The following is a 13024-nucleotide window of genomic DNA, read 5'->3' as shown; positions in this document are numbered from 1 at the left end:
TGTTTACTGTTATAATACAGTATTATTGGGATCAGCTTGGAGGCTTTCCTCTGAACAGTCCTGTTACGCTTCCTCCCTACCCCCCACCCCCGCTTTGAACTTCAGACCAGTCACTGGAATGTTATTTCGGCTTCCGTTTGTGCCTTTAGGAATACCTGCTTCAGCAAAAGCCAAATCTGTATGGGGAAGGAACAGCAGAAAAGCCAGCAATAACAAAGACAGGATCTGTGTCTTCCCTTGACTTCTCATCTTTCCATTTTCGGAATGACTCTCTTTTTCAGCAACACCAGCAATCTTTAATACTAACAAGTGTTACTTTGCATACGCTTTCCTGGGCTGTGCCCCACTTCAGATGCTTAGAGTGTCAATCCAGTAGAGAGAGCTGCTGAGCTTGTCATTCTTGCATGCACACACCTCTAGTTTCTTCAGTCTAAGCAGGTATTCCTTTTTATGGGAATGTTTAATATTACATTTGTAATAATAATAATAATAATAATAATAATAATAATAATAATAATAATAATAATAATAATAATAATAATAATAATAATAATAATAATAATAATAATAATAATAATAATAATAATAATAATAGGAACTGCATACTTAAATACTTAGGGTTTTGGTTAAAACCTGTATCTTATATAATACTAGGCAATGTTTTTATAGTTTTGATTGATTGTGCCTGGTATTTTTGCATAATAAAATACTTATTTCCACGTCCCTACTGTATGCTTTGCCTCTTTGTTTCTTGATGAAAAGCAAAAATAAATGACAGACAGACAGACAGACAGACAGACAGACAGACAGACAGACAGACAGACAGACAGACAGATAGATAGATAGATAGATAGATAGATAGATAGATAGATAGATAGATAGATAGATAGATAGATAGATAGATAGATAGATAGATAGATAGATATCTGAAAGTATCTGTTTCTAATTATTTGGTCACTTATTTGCAAGAACAATAAAAATAGGTATTGGTTGCCAAAATCCTGTGAGTTAACACCTGCTAGAGTAATGCAGTCAGTGTAAATCTTGGTGGTAAACTGCTGTAAGTTAAGAAGGCATTTGCTGTTGTCTCCTAAGTTGCGTGATTTAGCTTTAACAATACATGCCTGGACTGACTCTGACCTGCAGCAATTTGTTGCTGCAACGTATCCTGATTGCATTAACAATTGCATGCCATCAAGTCAATCCTAACTTAGGGAGGTAGAGAATACTCAGAAGTGGTTTCCCATTCCCTTCTTCTCGGGGGCATCCTGGGATGGTGCAGCTTGCCCAAGGCCACATAGGCTGCCTCTTCTCTCAGGAGGCACAGTGAAGAATCATACTCCCAATCTCTGGCTCCACAGTCAGATACCTAACTCAGTGAGTTACATAGGCATAAAAAGACAGTTGAGTTGTCGAAAATAAGCATAGGCTATTAATATATGATTTTTAAAAGTACACCAGCCTTGGGAGAAGACTTCAGTATTGAAAAATGGATCAGAAAATGTTGAAAGAATAGTTGTTATGCAGCACTGTCATTTAAAATGGTGAACTGTTCACACATTCAAGGCTTGCAGGGTGGGGGCAGGAGGAAATAATCATTTACTAACTGTTTTTTTTTTATTTTTATTTCCCCATGATTGCACTTTCTTGTGAAGTTTGCCCCCCCAGTGTCTATAGCTTCTAATATTTTAGAATACTACTGGTGGGTGGAGACGTGGAAAATGGTAACCTCTTAGAATTGCATTGCTCAAAGGGACCCTCTGGATTAAAGAGTCCAGCCCTTGTTAAGGAGACACAGTGGGGAGTTGATCTCCTGACCTTTTTCTTCTGTGTACAGAAGTTGTTTGGACTGGCAGTTCAATCTTGCTTTAACACTGGTGATGGAATACTATCCTTAGAGACTAAGCTATTTTAGGGGACGCAGGGTCAGCTGTGTATTATACTCAGCTCTGTCCTTCCAGGACAGATGGGGACTTCAGGAGAACCTGTGACCACAGACCAGTAGAGGGACAGTGTGTCTTCTCTTTGTTGACACACATGATTTCCACATATGGATGTTTCCACTTGACTCACTGGACACCTGAAAACTCACCAGCACTAACCAGAGCAGTTCCTATTAATCTCTGTTGTTTTGATCCAAGCCCAGATGAACCGAGTTCATCTCTCTCTAAGGTGAAGATCTTTTGTTGGAAAATGTCACATATACACCCACTGCTTGGGGATGTACTTGTGCTTTTCTCTCATAGCTACATTGTTCTTTGAAGGGGACTGATGAGTTGATAGTATACTGTAGCCCCAGTGAAAAAATACAGTAAAACCAGTAACTATAATAATAAAACAGTAAAATGAATTCAAATAATTTACTTTTTTAAAATGGACAAATAAGGTCATGGATAGCGTTAGCAATCAGAAAAGTGCTGCAGTGAACAGCTAGGTCTTCAGTGGATGGTGGAAGCCTTAAAAATTGGGTGACTCTGTATTCTTAGAGCAGAAAGCATTTCACATGGTAGTATGAGAACAGAGACAGCCAAGCGGGCCATGATACAGTTACGGAGCCTTTCCTGAAACCTTAGGACATAACAACCAGAATTGCCTGTATGACTGAAGATGGTCTGCCAGATATCCTGGCCACAGACGTGCATCTGTATATGCATGATAATGCCATGCGATTTGGAATATAGTTCTTCTGCTGGCCTCTGAATCTTACAGAAAACAGGCCCTTTTAGTCCTTTTGCCTAACATGAAGAGAGCAGATAATGTGATGATGTCAGGAGCAGTAGACACAATCTTATTCCTCTTCCCATCCATCTTTTATGTGTGGATCATATGCCCAGTCCCCACAACTGGCAGTTGCTGCTTCACCCCAAGCAGCAATGAGAGTGCATGCTCTGGACCATCCATTGTCCTCGCTGTCCGCATCAGACTCCACAAGCTGGAACACAGATGTCTACAATGTGGAGAAAACTTTGCTTGTATATTTCCCCACAGGTTTTAAATCACCTGGAGGAGCCTAGACAAGATGTGTGCTCACTCTCTTATGTTGTGGAGGGTGGTGAGAGGGGCCAGAACTTTTTCCTCATGGGTTTCTAAGCCCATTGGGGATTAGAGCACCCAGACATGGTTTCAGAAGCAAAACTATGCTTTCAGTGTGGAAAAGTGGGACATGGAGACATAGATCAGTAAGCAAAACAGACTGGACCTTAAGAGAATGGTTAGCTCAATATATTTTGAATTAGTGGATGAATGAATGAGGTTATCAGTAACACCTTTAACTTGGACCAAAACTTCCAGGAGATCCATAAGCAGAAAGGAACGGCAACAGCCGTGGTGGCAATCCACCAATTGCAATGAACATCATGATTGAGAACTTCATTGGGTTTAGTCTCCTCACCAGAAAGGCAGATATATATGTTGGCTGGGGATTCTTGGACCTTGGACCTTATATATTGGACTAAGGTCCAAGAATCCCCAGCCAACATGGCCACCAACAATTTTAGGGTGGGTTGTCCATAAAATCTCTTTTCCATGCCCTGGCCTGTGTAGAACTCTGTATGCAGAGAGCCTGATTGGAAGCCACCCAGATACTTCCTGGAAGCTGGGCATGGTGGCAATAAACAAAGCCAGAAAAGCAAGATGCAAAAGTTATTAGTTTGGGCTATTTTTTACGAAGGGAGGAGAAGAAGCCAGACAAATGTCCTGGAAGAAGGCTATAATTATTTCATCATAATCCAGGACACAATGCAAACCCCACAAATGGGAGTGTTCTCAAGTCAGCTACATTAGGATTGCAACATCAGAGCCCATATTTGGCAAGAAGGGCAGATATTTAAGCAATTAGTGTTGGGAAGTCTGGTCTGGCTGAGGTTACTTAGAATGTATTTAAAAGGTCCCATATGGTGCTTTGCAGATCCTCCTCCTTATATTAAAACGTTGTTTACTTTACGGGGGCAGACAAGAATGTATGTCTGCTTGCTCTGGAGTGTCCAGAGGATACAAACCTCATCTTTCCTGCTGCATCGCTGTCAGCTTTACCCTAGTGCTTTGTCATCGAGAGGTTATGACAACGTGAGCCATATTGTATTTATAAACATCACGTGTTTCCTCGCCATGGCTGGCGGTGTCTGCCAAGCAGAACACATGGAAGAAACATTTCTCGTTAACTCAGCATTGGTTTTGGTTATGCTGATTTCCGGGACAAAGGGAGAAAAAGGAGGAGGGAAGCCTTCTACATTCAGATCTAACTTTCGTGCAGTGAAAGCAAAAGCCTCCCAATGGCCATGAAATCGTTTGAACGTGAAAGCTGCTCCTCCTCCTTCAAGTCTCTTAATTTTTCTGGCCGAAAACTTCTCGTAGCAAAACAGGAGCATGTTGGGACTTTTTTTGGGAAACGCGAAGGGCACTCTTAGACACGAGTGCGTTTGTGCTGCATTATCCCTGCTAAAAAAGTGAGCTGATAGGAGGATGTAAGGTAAGAAGCTTCAGCAACCAAGAGGGATACTAAATTTCTGCAAGGCTAAAGGGTTTGTAGAATAACAATATATATTCTGTGCTTAAAAATTTGAGTTGATGTAATATTGAGAATAGCAAAACTGTAATTTTGTGCTTAGCTGAGGGGGGAAAATGAGATGTTCTGTCTTGACTTTTTGTTGATGATTGGAGTATATCTTTTCTGTTGCCATACTCTCGTTTGAACTTGTAGAGATCCAGGTGCTACCGTAAGTTTTTTGAATTTATGCCTGCAATGTATTGGATACATTTTTATTACCTGAGCTGGATAATAAATAGTGAGTGGCTTGTTACTTAACTGCTAAGACCTGGGAATGAAATCCAAATCTTAATAGAGTAGCTGATTTAAACTAAACTGCCATGAAAAGTAATGAATCTACGTAGCATGTATGGAGTGTTCTCTCTTTTTTTGAAGCTTTGGATTATAGTCCACAGAATTCTTAGTTGAATATCACAGAGGAAGTTATTATCCAAATGTGGGAAACAATAATTTATCATTTTAGGTATGATAGGGGCAGAATGGTAAGTACAGGTGGAAGAATGAAAGATCGGCCTGCATCAGCTTCTCTAAGCTCTTGGCTGTGCAGGTTGGGGGTTCTGGAGGTTGTTGTCCAACACGTCCAGCAGGGGGAGCTGCAGATCGGGGAAAGCTCATTTGCATGTTACCCTCTCTGCCTTGAGGCCCTAACCCTCCATATAAGGGTGGAAGGCGGTTCCTTTCACTGAAGAATGGCTTAGTGCAGACTTCCCCAACCTTTTTACTAGTCCGGCCCGGTGGAGTCTCTGACGGAGGTCGGGTGGCCCTGCGCGCTTGCCCTCTCCGATGCACGCGCACGGCGGTTGGGGTGCACGTGCGCCCATGGGCGCGCGCATTCCCTCACCACTTTGCGCATGCGCAGGAGTGCATCCCCGCCCGTGGCGGCAGCGGAAGCTTGGGAGTTTTTTTAAATTTTAATTTTATCCGGCTCTTGCCCACTCCTACCCCCCTTGCCGCTGCCGGTGCCGGGAGGGGGGCCGCCAGAACACCCGGGCCATGCTCTCCCTCCCAGCTGTTCTCCAGCCACCCCCTCACCCCTGTTGCCGGTGCTGGGAGGGAGAGCCGCCAGAACACGTGGCCCTTGCCCTGCCTTTCGGCTCTCCCCCAGCCCTGTCGCCGGGGCAGCAAAGGCAGACCTCCCGCCTCCCCCTGCACACACTCCCCTCCCTATAGCTGCTTTGTGCACACGGGGGCTTGCATGAAGGGGTGAGGAAGCGCTCACGCCGTTGACACACACGCGCGCAAAGTAGCTGTGGGGAGGGGAGTGCGTGGGGGGGCGGGAGGTCTGCCTTTGCGGCCTGGTCAGGCTCAAGCCACGGACCGGCAATGGAGCGCGCACCGGGGTTTGACAACCTCTGGCTTAGTGGTAAACCACAGTTTCATTTTCAAACATTTTCAGAGCGAGGGAAGAATCCGGCTTGAAGCCTTGGAGAATTCCTGCCAATCAGAATTGACAGTCACAAGTTTAATGATCCAAGGGTATCACTCTGTACAAATCAGCTTCCTGCGTTCTTTTATAAGAATCACCACGTTCTTGCAATAATTGGAAGACCATCCGCTGTGTAATACTGTAATAGTGAACCGTGCTCTATGAATATGCCATTTGGATTTTTAGACTCCAAATCCCAGAAGTCTCTAAAAATTCTCCGGACATTCTTGGAGGTCCGGATCAGAGACCCACAGACACCTACATTTTACTCACCTGGACAACAGCTTTGTCTCATAGGCTTGTATGGCATAGATCCTGCCTATTTCCTGTAGTTAATGTACAAAAAAGGAAGCTGCCACAGCGTTTCCTGGGTGTCATAGTTGTTCAGGAACGGCAGTGAGCCTGACGCCTTGAACTCCTAGAATTCTTCTTGGGAATTGCCCCCCCAGCCCCGGAATAAATACGCGAGACAACAGCTTGGATTTAAACGGGCCACACTTTATTTAATTGATTTAACCAAATTCAAATTCTTAAAACTGTTGGGGGGCCTGCTGTAGTGCGGAAACAGGAAACAGGGGTATCAAAATACCCTATAAGATCGCCATTGGGCGAGCCCCCGGCCCCCATGCTCCCGCTGTCTTACTGACAGCAAGAACCTGGCTGGCCGCTAACAAACACCCCTAGACCTCGAGCCATCCTTAATTGATGACTGTTGATCCAGGAGCGGCCCAACACATCTTCCCACACCGGCCCTGTGATTGCACAATCAGCAGAGCCGAGAGGTCAGATACGCTGTTGGCTAGGTTGACTTACAAGCGGGACTCACCGAGACCACCTGTTTTTCCGCACTACCCGCCAGTGTGACCAAATAAAACCACCTAAAAGCCAACAACCCTTTCGGTAGTGTGGGATAGGCGAAAAATCCCCCCAGCCAAAAGCCAATCAGGCTGAAGGTCAAAAATTCCTATCCGGCCCCTCAAAAGGCGACCACAAAAGCCACACTAACACAAGGGAGGGCGGGTGGGCGCCCGCAACGCAAAGAGGGCGAACATCGGGGAGAGCTCCCTTATATAGGCGAGCTCCCCCTCCCAACATGCCCACGTGTCCCCAAACGTTCTCGCGCCATCCGGGGACGTTGGGGCAAAGCCAGCCACGCCGTTCCAGGGCGCAAAACGCCCGTCCGGCGGCTGAAGAATTGCCCCCCCAGCCCCGGAATAAATACGCGAGACAACAGCTTGGATTTAAACGGGCCACACTTTATTTAATTGATTTAACCAAATTCAAATTCTTAAAACTGTTGGGGGGCCTGCTGTAGTGCGGAAACAGGAAACAGGGGTATCAAAATACCCTATAAGATCGCCATTGGGCGAGCCCCCGGCCCCCATGCTCCCGCTGTCTTACTGACAGCAAGAACCTGGCTGGCCGCTAACAAACACCCCTAGACCTCGAGCCATCCTTAATTGATGACTGTTGATCCAGGAGCGGCCCAACACATCTTCCCACACCGGCCCTGTGATTGCACAATCAGCAGAGCCGAGAGGTCAGATACGCTGTTGGCTAGGTTGACTTACAAGCGGGACTCACCGAGACCACCTGTTTTTCCGCACTACCCGCCACAGCATAAAGACTAGCGTAGCTATGTCTTATGCCCGCCACCAAGCTCCTCGAGCTCCAAAAGCAGGCCCCCTTTAATGTCTTCAAGAAAAATGTCCAAACCCGCCTTGGACAGGTGTACTCCATCCTCTCGAAAAAGACTCTCATTACGCGCAGAGATCCTGTGGTGACCAACCACGGATCCGAGGCCGCCGCTGCAGACACCTCGACAAACTTCTCTGTTAACGCCCCGCCGGGCCTTGTTAACCGCATCAAAATTCCGGGCGCCTCGCCAGGCTAGCCTCGGTATAATTGTCGACCACACAATTCGCATTGTCGTATATTTCTGTCTCAACCAATTGAGATCTCTCAAAATATCTAATATCAACCCTTTACCGGGTAATCCAGGCAAATCATTACCTCCTAAGTGAATAACCAAAATATCAGGAGGCGATTGGCCAAAGGCTGTCTTTCCTGGGTGTCATAGTTGTTCAGGAACGGCAGTGAGCCTGACGCCTTGAACTCCTAGAATTCTTCTTGGGAATTATTAGAGAATTCTGGGAACTGGAGTCCAAACGATCTGAATGGCGCATTCCTAGCATACAGTAAGCCATTTTAATAGTTCATACTACAGAAACATTTGCTTGACACAGATTGCTTATACTGTATGAGTGTTCACAGAAGCACATTTCATGGGGTTCACTTGGAACAGCCCTGCCTCCCATCCCCATGTATTGGTCACCCACACCCCAGCAGTTGTCTGTTCAGCAAATGTTGAAAGGGGTCCTACATGCACCCCAGTGTGTGCAAGGCCTGATCTGGTTCTGCATACCTTCCCATCCCAGAGGGAGACCAATGAGGGTAGCAAGGTTCTGGAACTGTTGGAGAGATGAACAGCACCCATCTCTCATTTTGTAAAGTGTTCAAACAATCTCCCCAGTAGAGCTGACCTGGGGAACCTTATTGGCCTACCCCTAAATATGTTTCTCGGGGGGGGGGAGATTTGTTTACCCTTTTAAAAAGTCCCCTTGTGCCATCTAGTGGCCAATTTTTTAAAATATCAAAAACTTCTTTGAGAGTGGGGTGCCGCAAGGCTGTTGGGGCCCTCAAAACATGGCAAGCTGTTGGGGCCCTCAAAACATGGCAAAGTTATGTGAGGGCAGAAGAGGGCTTTCTGAGCCAAAAGATAATTTCAATGATTTTAAGCAGTTTTTTTTTTTTAAAGAAATGTGGAGACAGGGTGGTGATTTTCATAGCCATACTTGGGAATAACATTTAATTCCCCACTGTGTTGCCCACCCCAACTCCGGGAGGCAGTGGAAGACAGGAGGGCCTGGTGTGTTCTGGTCCATGGGGTCACAAAGAGTCGGACATGACTAAACAACAACAGCCGCCTAGAGTAGTCTTTTAGACCAGATGGGCGGGGTATATATCAAATAAATAAATAAATAAACAACAGTGTTGCCCACACATGCTATAAAAATGAAATACAGTGGTGCCTCGCATAGCGAGGTTAATCCGTTCCGGATTAACCTTCGCTATGCGAAAACATCGCTAAACGGAAATAAAAAAGCCATAGAAACGCATTGAACTTCGTTCAATGCGTTCCTATGGCTTGAAAACTCACCGTTAAGCGATGTTGTCCCATAGCGCCGCCATTTTCGCGCCCTCGGTAAGCGAGGGCAGGGCGCGAAAATGCGGCGCGGACCTTCCGGCGGCCATTTTGGAACCGCCGATCAGCTGTTCTCCCCCGCTTCGTTTTGCGAAGATCGCTAAGCGAATCGCTTAGCGATCATCGCAAAGCGAAAAATCGCCATAGGGGCCATCGCTGAGCGAATGCTCCAGCGATGGCCCGGACCCCCTCGCTATGCGAATTCATCGCATAGCGAAGCACTCGCTAAGCGAGGCACCACTGTATATAAAGGTTTCTACCTGTTTTTGGGGAATCCCTAGAAAAGCTGGTGTACAATATGGCTTTAATTCCGTCCCTGCCCCCAGAGAATAATTTGGAGCAGTCCCCTCTTTCTTTCTTTTTTCCCCAGACACTGGACCTCAAATTCCTGTGCTCACTTTTCTGCCCCTCGAGATCTCAGATTCCAACTTGTAGGAACTGATTCTGGTCCAGTGTTGCATCTGAAGAGGCCAGCTATGGTTATCACAAGTCATTCCTTTCAAACGTGACTGGAATCCATTGTCTGAACTGGGTCTCACATTTTAGTTTGAACGTTAACTCACATTTGTAGTGGTCATAGATTGCTTGATTCCAAATGTAAGACAAATTATAGTTATTAGGATTCAAGGGAATCAGAGTGTGTGAGAGGAGAAAGGAACATGTAGTTTTGAGGCATTATGTCAATTACTAGGGACCAGATGTTTCTCAGACTACAAATCCTGTCATTTCTCCATTCTGGGAATTATACCCGTCAGGTAGACACTTAAATGTGGCTTTGAGGCTGAGCTAGGCCTAGCTCCATCCGAGCTTCCTGTTTCTGGGAGTTTCCTTTCTGAACAGGATGTTAGGTGGAGCTAGGCCTAGCTCATTCTCAAGGCTTCTGTAACATGTCTGTCTTACCATACCTGTCTGCCTGCTCAGGCTCCACAAGACATTGCAGCTCCGGCAGAGCCCCAACTGAGAAGAAGGGGGGGGGGGAGAAAAGATTACCTCACTTCCAGCCCCTCAACCTTTACTCCAGTGTTTTCCCCTCATGGCCTTGCTGCTCTTGCAAGCTTTCTACACCACTGCTGTCCGCTGTGCTGTTGCTACCGCCTCCTTACTTGTGAGTAAACTGGCAAGCCAAAGGCCTGCTTGGATTCTTCTCATGGGGGAAAAACATCTTCAGTGTAAATTCAAGGATTGCTGAAGTGGAAGATAAGATAGGTCACACTAGGCATGCTGTTCTCTTCACATTTTGCTTGTGGACTTCCTGGTGGCATCTTGCAGACCATTGTAGAAAACTGGACTAGGTCAACCTTTGAGCCAACCTGTCAAGGGTTTTTCCATGTATTTACAGTTATTTCAGATTTTCTTTCTCAGTCATACTTTAATTGTATTGGTTTACTTTCTTCTTTCCTTACACCTGCTATTTCTAAAATGTATTTCTTCTCTTTTGCCTGTGCATGGATCTTCAGTCTTTAAAGTAAGGTGAGGCTTATTCAGGATGCCTTTAAAGTAAAAATAATGAAATTATCTCCACCAATGCACATCTTCACTGCCCACACCAATGTGATTTTTTTTAAAAAATGAAAAGATGCTTCAGTGAAAACTATCAGACTTAGCAGGCTCAAACCATGTTTGCCAATGGCCCATAATCTGCTATAGTGGTGCCTCACTTAACGAGGATAATCAGTTCCAGCGAAATCGCTGTAGAGCGAAATCCTCATTAAGTGAAATAAAAAATCCCATTGAAACGCATTGAAAATCCGTTCAATGCATTCCAAGGGGCTGAAAAACTCACAGTCCAGCGAAGATCCTCCATAGGCACATTTTCGGTGCCTGTAAAGCAAGGAATCCATCCAAAAACACAGCGGGGAGCCATTTTGAAGCCGCCAATCAGCTGTTTTAAAAACGTCGTAATGCGAAGAATCGGTTCCCGAAGCAGGGAACCGATCATCGCAAAGCAGGTTTTGCCTATAAAAACATCATTTTGCGGTCTCAAAAGCGATCGCAAAACTGTCATCGTATAGCGGTTTCATCGTTTAACGCGGTAATCATTAAGCGAGGCACCACTCTACAGTTTTAGCCTTCATTGGGGTTGGGAAGATAGCTTATAGAGCCTGGATTTCAACCTGTGACCCAGCACTTCCTACTCTACTGCACTCTTCAATAGCTAACCAAGTGAAGCAAATACTGTACAAGCAACAGTCTCTCCCGGTATATGAGTCAACATATACCCAGCTTGTAATGCAGGCAACTCTGTACTACAATACATGAACATTTGTGAATATTTCAACAACCCAAGATCACAGGACTGCCTATTTTATGTTCATCTTGCTAGGTGAAAAGGGGGAGAGAGAATTTCTAAGAAAGCACATTCTGTTTATTTGTCCTCCTTTATTCAGTTGGAAAGCAAGCAAGGAAAAGTGTGAATATGTGAGATTTGTTCCTCTAAAATGCAATGTTCTTTTTTTTAACCCAACATCTGGTTACAGGTGTAAGTATGGGCAAATGGCAAAGAATGATTCATGTATTCGTTGTTATGTTTTTCTATTAGTTTTACCCTAACCTATTCCATATTCTTCTAATGGAAAACATATTTTTAAAACCAGGGTGCTGGATAACGCCATTTGATACTGAAAAGGTTACGTTTCCCATTGTTCTTGTTTTAATCATCTGAAGCTGTTTTATAGTTTTATTTGGCCTTGGCAGAGAACAAGGAACTGCAAAGATGGAAGAACAACAAACCCCAAAGATGCTGAATTAGTATAGTGGAAAGTCAGACAGGCATGAATTTATTTTGATTTGCAAGATCGGTTACTAATGTGATTTTCTTTTGCTACAAAAGAAATCAGAAACTTGATATGCTACCTCTGTTGTGCCGAAGAAAAATTGTTGATCTTTTACATAACTGCATATTTTGGAAACTGTTCCTTTGCGGTTTGGGGGGCAGGACTGAGTGGGAGTAGCAGTTAGCATTTCTTTAAATCATGGGACACAGAGATAGGCAGAGGTCACCAGCTTCCCAATGTTTTTAGTCAGTCAATGAATAGCTGGCAGTGCTGTTTGATTTGGGGGGAGCTATTTTTCTAGGAGAACAAAGGTGCTGTTTGAATAGAGGTGCGTAGAACAGTATAGTGTTAATTTGTGTTGGGGAAATCTGCTGGTAGGAAAATCCAATGGGGCAACTTCATTAAAGACTCCTATGCAGAAATAGCAAATTTATTATCTATTATCTTTCTGTTGTACCATTTGTCTCTGGTGGAACTCAAGGCAAAATATATTCATGATCTCTCTTGCCAAGTTACAGCTATAAAGCAAACCTTCCTTAGTTCCAGTAAAATAATTGGATTAGGTGTTTTCAGACCAGATTTGGGACTGATTTTTTTTATGTATTAGATGAAGAAGGGGATATGACAATTGTCATCATCTTTATTATCAACATCACTGCTTTAACACGAAGCCATGACAATTAACATAATATCACAGTACAGTAAAAAAAAATGTTATCTAAGCAATTGGGACTTTTTTTCAAGCACACATTAATGTGTCTGATGATGGCTTAGGAGCACCTAGCTACCTAAATGAGTTTAAATCTCCAGGTCCAAATTAATTCCATCCCAGACTATCAAGGAGCTTGCAGATGTAATCTCAGTGTCTCTTGTCCATAATTTATGGGAATTCTTGAAGAACAGAGAATTCTGAAGACTGGGAGCAAGCAAATAAGATCCTCATCTTCAGAAAAGGATTAAAATAAGATCTAGGCAACTCTGACAGATCAGCTTGACATCAGTACCAGGAAAAG

At 44.4% G+C, this 13024-nt stretch overlaps 1 protein-coding gene across 15 annotated transcripts in view; it reads left to right on the top strand.

Moving 5' to 3' along the window:
• KIAA1217 (KIAA1217 ortholog) overlaps nucleotides 1–13024 on the top strand; it is a 412653-nt gene that overhangs the window by 330826 nt on the left and 68803 nt on the right. For 2 of the 15 annotated variants that reach the window (XM_078378641.1, XM_020801666.3), the window contains exon 1: nucleotides 4090–4468. The exons of the other annotated variants lie outside the window; for them this stretch is intronic. The gene's annotated coding sequence lies outside the window, so the exon portion shown is untranslated. Of the gene's footprint in view, nucleotides 1–4089; nucleotides 4469–13024 lie in introns of those variants that run through there. 15 annotated transcript variants of the gene reach the window in all.

The sequence above is a fragment of the Pogona vitticeps genome, chromosome 6, assembly GCF_051106095.1.
Source record: "Pogona vitticeps strain Pit_001003342236 chromosome 6, PviZW2.1, whole genome shotgun sequence".
NCBI classification, from domain to species: Eukaryota; Metazoa; Chordata; class Lepidosauria; order Squamata; family Agamidae; genus Pogona; species Pogona vitticeps.
This window is presented reverse-complemented; position numbering and strand designations above follow the sequence as displayed.